We start from the raw sequence: 13115 nt of genomic DNA, 5'->3' as shown, positions 1-13115 counted from the left end.
TGAGGTCCAAGAAGATTTCTACGGTAAATGTTCACTGGAGGGGTCAACCAGTCGAGGAAGCGACTTGGGAGACCGAGGAGGGAATGCGGAGCAGATATCCACACTTATTCTGCACTCCAGGTACGATTCTAGACCCATTCGAGGACGAATGTTTGTTTAATAGATAGAGAATGTAATGACCCAATCGATCTTTTTGCTTTCTAGATCCCCGTTCCCCTAAATAAGACTTCCCGTATGTGCTTTTAGTGTTTTATGACTTGCAGGGATGGCTAAGGTCGGATTTGGAAGGGTTCGGGTTGAAATTGGAACATTAAATTCTTTAATTTTGGCTTTTGGTTTGAAATAGGTTTTGGTGTTATCGAGGTCTGTTTGGGATTTCGAGCCCAAGAATAGTTTTGTATAGTGATTTAAAACTTGCACGCAAAATTCGGTGTCATTCCGAGTAGTTTAAGTATGATTCGGCGCGATCGGAGTAAGTTGGGAGAACTTGAAGTTCATAAGTCGATTCGATTTGATTTGGAGTGTGATTCTTAGTTTTGGTGTTGTTTTCGGTGCTTCGAGAGGTCGAGTAGGTCCATTTCATGATTTCAAACTTGTTGGTATGTTTAGGTCAGGCCTCGGGGGCCCCGGATGCCATTCGGACGATGCACGGAAGTCGTTTGGACTTGGAGAAAATGGCTGAAACAGTAGAGCTTCTGGTGCAATCGCACCTGTGAGGAGCTAGCAGTAGGTGTGACCTCGCAGAAGCAAGCCAACGACCATAGAAGCGACCTGGCATGGGCTGCCCAGGGATCACAGAAGCGGAGCAAGGACCGCACCTGCGAAAGCGCATGTGCGAATAAGGCAAGCACATAAGCGGGCAAGGCCGTAGGTGCGTCACATTCACCGCAGGCGCGAGCTCGCAGAAGCGGGCCACTATCCGCAGATGCGGAAGTAGGCCAGTTGGGGGAGAGCTGCATCTGCGATGCTTTTTTTGCAGATGCGGAGCCGCAAAAGTAGCCGATTCTCTGCAGAAACGTAAATCGCTGGAGGTAGAAGGCTCCATTTAATACGGGACTTAGGCCATTTTGGCTCATTTATTTCACTTCTTGGGAGATTTTTGGAGCTTCTTAGATAGGGGTTTTTACCTAGCTATTGAAGGTAAGTGATTTCTATCCAATGTAAGTTAAATACATAGATTATGGGTAGGTTTTGACATGAAATATTTTGAAAATTATGGGTTTAGTTGAAAACCCTAGGTTTTGAAAAACAAAATGAGATTTAACCACAAAAATGATTATGAAATTGGTTGAAAATGATATATGTGAATTAGGGAAGTTATGGGTAACATTTATCTTCAAATATTTCCAGAATCCAGGTATGTGGGCCCGGGGGTAAATTTTAGGAATCTTCCAATTTGGGTTGGGCAATTACTCTAATAGTTAAATTATGAACTTTTGAACATGTATTGATTAATTTATATAACATTTGACTAGTTTCGAGTTGTTTGGCACCGAGTTGTGGATTTAAAGCATATTTGTGGATCAGAAGTGAGCTTGAGAATGAGGTAAGTCTCTTGCCTAACCTTGTAAGAGGGAACACATCTCCTTAGGTGTATTCTTGTTGCGAATTACTTGTGTGGGGAGCTACGTACGCACTAGATGACGAGAGTCCGTGCGTAGCTATATTCCATGAGATGTTCGGGTAGTCTTAGATTTATATCATGCCTTGATTGTACTTTATGTTTATTATGCATATTAATTATCTTAAATAAGGCTGAGATTAGGGATTGTAAGGTTGAAACTCTCCAATTTATATTTCTTATTTTGGGAGGAATTGAGGAATATATAATAACTCTCAAAAATCCATGTTCCACTCGCGTCGCAAGTACTTTCACGAGCGAGGTAAACTTCTTTACTCTCATGGGAACGGCCCGTTCGCCTCGGCAGGTTAATTGATGCATCTATTATTCGTGTCGTTCGACCCTCGGCAGTACACACAGTATACTTTTGGAGCGGGCAATACGACCTCGGTATAAATCGTGCATGATAATACTCAGAACCTGATTACACTTGATATTATTTCATGGCTTGTGAGGTTATAATTTACTTAATGACAAAAATTGAATTGGGATTAGTAGATGTTGGCTAGTGAAATTCTTGGAATTTATCATGAGTTAAGTAACCATTTATTCACTGCTTGTTATTTTGTTGTTATTATTATTATTATTTCCATGTTCCATACCTGTTTATAATTCTCGTATTTTATTATTGGCCCATAGTAAGTGTCGGAGTCGACCCCTCGTCACTACTTCTTCGAGGTTAGACTGGATATTTACTGGGTACATGTTATTTATGTACTCACACTACACTTTTGCACTAATCGTGCAGGATCTGAGGCAGGTGAATCTGGTAGTCACCCCAGCGCGCACCCCTGTTACTCCGAGACTTAGTGGTGAGCTGCTTCCGAGTCCGTTCTGAAGCACCTGAAGTCTCTCTTTTGCATTTACATTCTGTCTACTCTACTTCAGAAATTAGTTAGTGTTTTGTGTATTCTACTAGTAGCTCATACACTTGTAACATCAGGTCTTGGAATTATGCTAGTAGACATTTGATGGTTTTTTTTGGGTATTTATTTCACCAAATTTGTCTTTATAATTGCTCACACTTTATTTTTATTGAATTTCTCACCTATCACTTATTTAATAATTAAAAATCAACCATTTCTAAAATTTTGAAAAGAATAAATACATGGCTAGTTCACCGTTGGCTTGCCCAGCAGCGACGTTGGGTGCCATCACGACCTATAGGGGAAATTGGGTCGTGACAAGAGCATCTTAGCATAAACTGCACAAGCTTGAACATAATTCATAGAAAGTAAACTCCTAACATGTGTTTTAAAACACAACAATATGGTTATACAACAAGTGATGATATTTCTCTTTCATTTCTTCTTCGGCCTCCCAGGTGACCCCTTCCACTTGTTGGTTTCGTCATAGCACTTTCACGGAGGCAATCTCTTTATTCCTCAACTTTTGGACTTGTCTATCAAGAATGGCAACCAGGATCTCCTCATAAGTCAATTCTTCATTAAACTCAATAGCCTCTACCGGCACAATGAGTGGTGAATTCCCAAATCACTTACTTCAACTGGGACACATGAAACACGGGATGCATGGAGGACAACGATGGAGGAAATAAAACTCATAGGCTACTTGGCATATTTCCTTCAAAATTCTATAAGGCCTAATGTGTATTGCACCTACTTTACCTTTATTAACAATTCACATAATGTCTTCATGGAGAAAATCTTGAGAAGAACCCATTCACTTTCTTCAAACTCCCAATCTCTATGTCGAACATCCGAATTGGACTTTTGGCGATCCTTAACCTTCTCCACCTTATTCTACGATGTATTTGAATCAAATATTACTGTCAAGACCCAAAATCCCACCACAGGCGTCGTGATGGCACTTAGTCTCTAAGACTAGATAAGCCGATTACAATTATTTTTGAAACTTATAATTTTATACAAGTGTCGAAACCAAAAGCGAAAACAAATATAAAAACCTCCCAAAACTGGTAATACTGAGTCACAAACTCTAATTGAATATATGCAATGATCTCAAGGATCGAATATGCAATATTGTTCGAATAAGAGTTGATAGTACAACAAAATAGAAAGACTCCAAGGGACTGCGACGACCAAGCAGCTCTACCTTGAATCCTTGCGATCAACACACTAACTCTTCCCGGGTCCGATATCTCCAATACCTGGCTCTGCACAAAAATGTGCAGAAGTGTAGTATGAGTACACCACAGTCGATACCCAGTAAGTATCAAGACTAACCTCGGTGGAGTAGTGACGAGGTACAGTCAAGACACTCACTAGTCAAATAACCTGTGCATTTTAGCATACAGAAATAGATGAAAGACAAACAACGGTGATAGCAACAATAATCAAACAAGTGATATAAACAGCAAGGCAACAAGAACACCACAAATATTACTCAAACAAATAATGAACACTAGCACAACCAATAACTCAAGTCCTTCAAAGATACATCTTTTATCTACAAGTTTTTCGAATAGAAATGTTTAGAATATAATCCTTTCAATAAATATCTTACGAATATAATTCCTTCAAATAAATAACTCTCGAATATGGTTTTTCAAATAAAATCTTTCAAATATAACTCTTGCAATTAAATAACTTTCAAATATAATTCTTCAAATAAAACCTTTCGAATATAAATCTTTCAAATAAATAACTTTCGAATAAAATTCTTCAAATAAAACCTTTCGAACATAATTCTTTCAAATAAATAACTATCAAATATAATTCTTCAAATAAAACCTTTCGAATATAATTCTTTCAAATAAATAACTTTCGAATAAAATTCTTCAAATAAAACCTTTCGAATATAAATTCTTCAAATAAAACCTTTCGAATATAATTCTTTCAAATAAATAACTTTCGAATAAAATTCTACAAATAAAACCTTTCGAATATAATTCTTTCAAATAAATAATCTTCGAATAAAATTCTTTAAATAAAATCTTTCGAATATAATTCTTTCAAATAAATAACTTTCGAATATAACTCTTCAAATAAAACCTTTCGAATATAATTCTTTTCAAGTAAAAGTTACCATCTGACACCTCATTTCATAATCATAAAATTTACGGGTCTCAGCCCACTTTCATATGTCCACGGCACCTCCTGCCCATATCTCTATCATAACGCACGGACAATTCACTAGGCAAAAGACATACCAATATAATGAAATGACTGAGAAGTGGACAATGAGAAATTTCAGAAAGGTAACAGCACAACAAATAGAGGTAGACAATAGGGGCGCTCCCGAGGTACCGCCTCGTAGTGCCAAAAGTAATTATGCATGACAGGGGAATCTCCGGAGGTATCGACTCGTAGTCCCAAAAGTATATATGCAAGCAGGTGGGTCTACCGAGGTATAGCCTCGTAGTCCCAAAGTAAATATGCAAACATGGGGATCTCCCGAGGTATCGCCTCGTAGTCCCAAAGTAAATATGCAAACTGGGGGATCTCCCGAGGTATCACCTAGTAAATATGCAAATAGGGGGATCTCTCAAGGTATCTCCTCGTAGTCCTAAAGTAAATATGCAACAGCAAAGACGGAAGAATAACTCAGCAAGAACAACCCATTCTTAAATCATAATTTCTGATAAATATATAAACGTCTCCATTTAAACTTATTTAATCAATTATTTGCAGATGGAAAGTCCAAAATATAATTATTTCCAGAAAATATCAACTCAACCAGTACACAGAATTCACCTAAAATCAAAGTAGCAATCACACCAAATTATCATATAAAACAAATTCGACAAACAAGGAACGAGACATGACAAATAAGGACTTAATAAGTGACAAAAAAATTCAATTTAATGCTTAACAATTCCTATGACTTTAAGCCAATACAATTTGTACATATAAGCCCGAGTACGTACTCGTCACCTCGCGTACACAACTTTCATATAAGCCCGAGTACGTACTCATCACCTCGCGTACACGGCTTTCACATTACACAAATGGCACATACGACTCAATGCGTAAGGGAAAATTTCCTCCACACAAGTTTAGGCAAGATACTTACCTTTTTGAAGTTAGGCCGATATTCTAAAATAGTCGTCTTTCTTGAATTGACCTCCGGGTAGCTCAAATCTATCCAAATTAATTGTATAACTTCATTAAAATTTATCGGAAATTATTTCGGATAATAAAATGCCGACTTAAAATTTCACATTAAAAAGTCAACCAAAAGTTAACGCGGGGCCCACCTCTCGGAACCTGACAGAATTTTCACTAATTCTGACCATTCATTCCGATACGAGTTCAACCATACCAATTTTATCGAATTCCAATAACAAATCATCTTCCAAATCTTAAATTTTCGATTTTGAAAAGTTTTACAAAAAATCCCAATTTCCTCCATTAAAACTCGAATTAAACGATGACTATAACCATGGATTTATGAAATACAATTTCTTTCGTATGTAGAACACTTAACCCACTCGAAATCATGAAGAAACCCTCAAAATCGCCCAAGAATCGAGCTCCAAAAATCCCTATTGAAAATGAAGAAATGACCATTTTTGGTCCTTATGATTCTGTCCAGTTCCGCTTCTGCAGAACAATTGGTCGCATCTGCGGCCTCGCTTTTGCGAGACCAATCTCGCTTCTACGAAAAACCACAGCGAGCCGAAACCATGCACTTGCGGACAAGGCTCCGCTTCTGCGCAATAGCAGGTGCGGCTGGAGTTGCGCTTTTGCGCTATTGTCCACTTCTACATTCCCTTCACCCGCTTCTGCGATCACGCGGGTGCGGGAAATTCTTCACACCTGCGACCTCTGTCAAGTCCAGCCTTCCTTTCCAATTTCGCTTCTACGAGTTTCATCTCGTTTCTCCGAGGTCGCTTCTTCAATGAAGCTTCCGCAGAAGCAAAAACACCAGCAGTAGATTTCCAGTAGTTCCTTCAAGTTCAAAAATCAATCCGTTAACCATCTGGAATTCACCCGAGTCCCTCGGGACCTTAACCAAGTATACCAACACGTCCCAAAATACAATACGAACTTAGTCAACTCTTTTCATTTAAGCTTCAAAAATAAGAATTGTTCTTTCAATTTAATTTCGAATCTTCTGAAAACCAAACTCGGCCACACACGCGGGTCATAATACATATTACGAAGATGTTCGGGACCTTAAGTTGCTGAACGGAACGTAAATTATCAAAACGACAAGTGGGGTCATTACATTCTCCCCCTCTTAAAACATACGTTCGTCCTCGAACGTGCCAAGAATTATTTTGAGGAATTACTGAGTGTACTATTACACACCTACTCGAGATGAGTCCACGTCACCGAGATGTTAATATGGTCCGACAACACCATCTCTATTTAGATTATTTCTTTTATCCACATTTATAAACTTTAAAACCAAATTTCTTACACTCCAAATATTTTCAAAAGGCCTGATTTTTTACATCAACACACGGTATTATTCTCAACCGGTTGTGGCAATTTTTGCCTACGCACACATCATACGTATGCCCATAACCACATCTCTAGTCATAATAGATGTTCATATTAATTCCAGCATCGTCAATTAACCTCACATTATCCAAAACCTCGTTTTAAATTTTTCACCACACTGACAGCAACACGCGAGGCATGAAGACCTCATAATTATTTACCCGAATTAATGAGTCACATTTAACGCCACCTGGGCACTCGCCTTGTGGGCTAAAACTCAATAATTACAGCACAAAATGGCTAAATATGCACAGAAAAACACCTACAAGAATTATCAAATAAGCCTAAGAGGCATGACTCCCTATTAGTACTATAGTACACATTTAATTTCACAAGGGAGAATTTAAACATATAAATTTTCATCACAAGGATCTCGCCCTTGTATAACTTCCACTGCGGCTTGTAGCCCGGTTTAAACATTTCACACCATATTAAAATACGAGGATCCCGTCCTCAGCTCGGAGTCACGAGTAATATGCACATCGTGCCAATCAAAATCCTTCCTTTTTTTCTTTTAATAAATTTCTGATAAACAATTTTACAACAGGTAATAAACCCCCATACCGGTAGGGCATATAATTCATAAAATTAAAATTAATTATCCCGAAATTTCATCAAAACCCACTATAGTGAGTAATAGAAAGTCTGTTTTTTTTTTTGGTCTCATAGCCCACAATAGTGTACAACACAAAATGATAGACACGACTATCCCAATAAAATCTCCCATCGGGGGTAAACGCATAAGTAGGTTACAGAATTACGAAACTCACCCATAAGTGGAGCATAATAGGAGAACTTGCCTCGATACTTAGAACTGAATCAAACTAAGGCAAATATTCCCTTATAACAAATTAGGATTGTACCTGTAATGACACCATCTGGTGTAGCGGCCCCGGCCATACTATAGCAATTATATCAATGGGCTGGGCCTCCCCCTCTAGGGCTCCCTCTACCCGCCTGTCCTCTACCCCTAATTGGCTGTGCACGTGGAGTATTAACTAGAATAAAGCTTGTAGCCTGAATGTTTTGATGAAATTCGCCTCTCCCAAGTCTGGGACAATCTCTCAGGATGTGCCTAGTATCACCACACTCATAATAACCCCTCTGAGGTCGCAAATGTTTGTGCTGAGTCTGTGCCGGATAACTGAAATAACCACTGTAAGAACCTCGTGTCGGTGGTGCACTAAAAGTATTAACTGAAGCACTACGAGTACTCTGAATTGCGGATTGGGCTGACAGACTACCCGAGCCTCCGCCATGATGAGTCATAGCTGTAGAGTAGAATCCACTGGATCCTCTAGAGTTACGAGACCTTTTGGCCTCCTTAGACTCCTTTTCCTCACTTCGAACACGTTCTAACATTCTGGCAATCTCTACTACTTGCTAAAATGGAATGTCAGTCTGCAACTCTCGATCCATACATATTTTAAAATCATAATCGAGCCCTTCGATGAATCTGCGGACTTGCTCTCTAACTGTAGGAACCAAGATAGGTGCATGACGGGCTTACTCACTAAACCTGATGGCATATTCTGACACCGTCATGGTGCCCTGACGCAACCGTTCAAACTTTGTAGGCCACGCATCCTGGAGAGTCTGGGGAACAAACTCTTTCAAAAATATCTTTGAAAAGTGAGCCCGAGTTGGTGGTGTTGCATCGGCTGGTCTACCATCTTCATAAACTTTCCACCATTGATACGCTGCTCCTGACAGCTGAAATGTGGTAAAGGCAAATCCGCTCACTTCCACAGTACCCATGGTGCGGAGAATACGGTGACACTTTTCTAGAAACCACTGGGCATCCTCGGTAGTAGTGCCACCGAAGGTAGGTTGACTATCTCTTAAATCTCTCAAGTCTCTATTGTTCTTCTTCTGATGCCTCTAGCCTGACCTCAGGCTGAACTGGAATAACATGTTGTACCGGCACCACACCCGAAACCTGACTAATGTGAACCTATTGCTATGGAGTACGGGCGGTAGGAGTCTGAGCTCCTCCTCCAATCTTTGAAATTTTTGGTGCAACGGAGATCAATCCTGCCCGAGTTAATGTACCAAACATATTCAGGAACTGTGCTAAAGTCTCCAAAAGTCCGGGGGTAACAACAGATGTCTTTGGTGCCTGTCCCCCAACTGGAGCTACTGGCAGCTCCTCAACTGCTACTCTGACAGGTACTCTAGTTGCGGCACGTGCCCTTCCTCGGCCTCTACCTCGGCCTCTACTTCGGCCCCGGCCTCTCGCGGCCCTAGCAGAATGCACGGATGTCAGCTCAGCTGACCCGGTAGCACGTGTCCTCACCATCTGTGAGAGAATAGAGATACAAAGGCTCAAATTCCAAAATCAACAAATTCGCACAATAGGAATAATGAACACTAGCACAACCAATAACTCAAGTTCTTCAAATAAAACCTTTCGAATATAATTCTTTCAAATAAATAACTTCCGAATAAAATTCTTCAAATAAAACCTTTCGAACATAATTCTTTCAAATAAATAACTATCAAATATAATTCTTCAAATAAAACCTTTCGAATATAATTCTTTCAAATAAATAACTTTCGAATAAAATTCTTCAAATAAAACCTTTCGAATATAATTCTTTTCAAGTAAAAGTCACCATGTGACACCTCATTTCATAATCATAAAATTTACGGGTCTTAGCCCACTTTCATATGTCTACGTCACCTCCTACCCATATCTCTATCATAACGCACGGACAATTTACAAGGCAGAAGACATACAAATATAATGAAATGACTGAAAAGTGGACAATGAGAAATTTCATAAAGGTAACAGCACAACAAATAGAGGTAGACAACAGGGGCGCTCCCGAGGTACCGTCTGGTAGTCCTAAAAGTAATTATGCATGACAGGGGGATCTCCGAAGGTATCGACTCGTAGTCCCAAAAGTATATATACAAGCAGGGGGTCTCCCGAGGTATCGCCTCGTAATCCCAAAGTAAATATGCAAACTAGGGGATCTCTCAAGGTATCGCCTCGTAGTCCCAAAGTAAATATGCAAACAGGGGGATCTCCCGAGGTATCGCCTCCTAGTCCTAAAGTAAATATGCAAATAGGGGGATCTCCCGAGGTATCGCCTCGTAGTCCCAACGTAAATATGCAACAGCAAAGATGAAAGAATAACTCAGCAAGAACAACCCATTCTTAAATCCTAATTTCTGATAAATATATAAACGTCTCCATTTAAACTTATTTAATCAATTATTTGCAGATGGAAAGTCCAAAATATAATTATTTCCAGAAAATATCAACTCAACTAGTACACGAAATTCACCTAAAAATCAAAGTAGCAATCACACCAAATTATCATATAAAATAAATTCGACAAACAAGGAATGAGGCATGACAAATAAGGATTTAATAAGTGCCAAAAAAATTCAATTTAATACTTAACAATTCCTATGACTTTAAACCAATACAATTTGCACATATAAGCCCGAGTACGTACTCGTCACCTCGCGTACACGGCTTTCACATTACACAAATGGCACATACGACTCAATGCCTAAGGGAAAATCCCCTCTCCCCTCCCCCAAGGTTAGGCAAGATACTTACCTTTTTGAAGTTAGGCCGATATTCCAAAATAGTCGTCTTTCTTGAATTGACCTCCACATAGCTCAAATCTATCCAAATTAATTGTATAACTTCATTAAAATTCATCGAAAATAATTTCGGATAATAAAACGCCGACTTATAATTTCACATTAAAAAGTCAACCAAAAGTCAACGCGGGGCCCGCCTCGTGAACCAGACAGAATTTTTACGAAATCCGAACACCCAATCCGATACGAGTTCAAGCATACTAATTTTATTGAATTCCAATAACAAATCGTCTTCCAAATCTTAAATATCCGTCATTAAAAAGTTTTACAAAAATCCCAATTTCCTCCACTAAAACTCGAATTAAACGATGAATATAACCATGGATTTATGAAATACAATTGCTTTCGGATATAGAACACTTATCCTAGTCGAAGTCATGAAGAAACCCTCAAAATCGCCCAAGAACCGAGCTCCACAAATCCCAATCGAAAATGAAGAAATGACTATTTTTGGTCCTTATGATTCTGTCCAGTTCCACTTCTGCAGAACAATTGGTCGCATCTGCAGCCTCGCTTTTGCGAGACCAAACTCGCTTCTGTGAAAAACCACTGCCCGCCGAAACCACGCACCTGCGGACAAGGCTCCTCTTCTGCGCAACCGCAGGTGCGACTGGAGTTGCGCTTCTGTGCTATTGTCCGCTTTTGCATTCCCTTCGCCCGCTTCTGCGATCACGCGGGTGCGGGAAAATCTTCACACCTGCGACCTCAGTCCATTCCAGCCCTCCTTCCCAATTTATTCTACGAGCTTCATCTTGCTTCTATGAGGTCTCTTCTACGATGAAGCTTCCGCATAAGCGAAAATACCAGCAGCAGATTTCCAGTAGTACCTTCAAGTCCAAAAATCAATCTGTTAACCATCCGGATTTCACCTGAGGCCTTCGGGACCTTAACCAAGTATACCAACACGTCCCAAAATATAATACGAACTTAGTCGAGGCCTCAAACCACATCAAATATCGCCGAATTTATGAATCGCGCCTCCCATTGAATTATAAGTTTTCAAATCTTCCAATTTCTATAATTTGCGCCGAAACGTATCAAATTAATTCGGAATGACTTCAAATTTTGCACACGAGTCTTAAATGACATAATGAAGCTATTTAAATTTCCGGAATCAAAATCCGGCTCAGTTATTAACAAATCAACCTTCGGCCAAACTTATAAATATTTCAAGAACTTTATTTTCCAACTTTTCGCCGAAATGTGCCGAATTGTCCTACGGACTTCCAAATCCAAATCAGAACATACGCCTAAGTCCAAAGTCACCATACGAAGCTATTGACATCGGCAAAATTTCATTCCGGAGTCGTTTGATCCAAATTCAAACTCATCGCGTCGTGTCGCTAAAAGAAAAGAAAGAACAAGTGAGGCTTGCTCAGTTGGTAAAGCACATTCACCCACGACCATTAGGTCTTGGGTTCGAGTCACGCTGGAGGGGAAGTGTGGAAACACTATAGATCCTCCTAATTTGGGAGGGATTTTAAAAGTAAAAAAAAATTAAGCTTCAAAAATAAGAATTATTCTTTCAATTTAATTCTGAATCTTCCGAAAATCAAACTCGACCATACACGCGGGTCATAATACATATTACGAAGTTATTTGGGACCTTAAGTCGTTGAATGGAATGTAAATTCTTTCAACATCATGCAACCGCCAACCTGTTCACAGGAGATAACCCATATCGACATCTTCCAACGACTTTGCATTGGGTACAACTACCACGAATGCAGTAAACCCTCCTGAACCTATGCTCGTCCACCAGCTGTAGAAGTCTGTTCACTCCCCATCGACATCAACTGAAAATCTTACAATACATTCCAAACTTGGAGTCACGTTGCATCCAAAAACGATAATCAAGTCTTCACACCCCTCTTCATTTCAAGCAAACTCCTTTTTGCCATATTCCATCTTCCTTGGTACAGTAGCCACAATCCCAAACAAAATCCATAGACCAAATCACCTTCCATAACTATTCCCCGAGTCGCCCTAAACTTTCTCAAGGCACGTGGCTATCCTATCACAGAATCTATATGCTACTCTGCCACTCCCACTTCAGTTAACCTATCTCCTTAAGAAACTTCTCGACCTCTACTGTGCGTACTTGACCTGTTAGCAATTCAATCACCGCGAGACACCTCCCACCATGTCCTTACTTGTCTTTCACTACCCCAATACTACCTCAGAGCAAAATCCATATTTGTATCACCCGAACTAATAAATTGCTACCAACTCTGGGCATCCTCACAGATCATCTTTCTCGAGCCATCAGCATTAGAAACACCGATTCGATTCTGAAATCACTACACACCACCATCTTTGACATTCTCAGGCACCATTTCATAATACCCTGCCCCGAAGGCAAATCAAGAAGACCATAACACCGACGAACCTTAATTCTTTCAACAAGGACGATGACACCATGTCACAAATGAGAATTCCAC

The sequence above is a fragment of the Nicotiana tabacum genome, chromosome 21, assembly GCF_000715075.1.
Source record: "Nicotiana tabacum cultivar K326 chromosome 21, ASM71507v2, whole genome shotgun sequence".
Taxonomy (NCBI): domain Eukaryota; kingdom Viridiplantae; phylum Streptophyta; class Magnoliopsida; order Solanales; family Solanaceae; genus Nicotiana; species Nicotiana tabacum.
Note: the sequence above shows the minus strand (reverse complement) of the source record.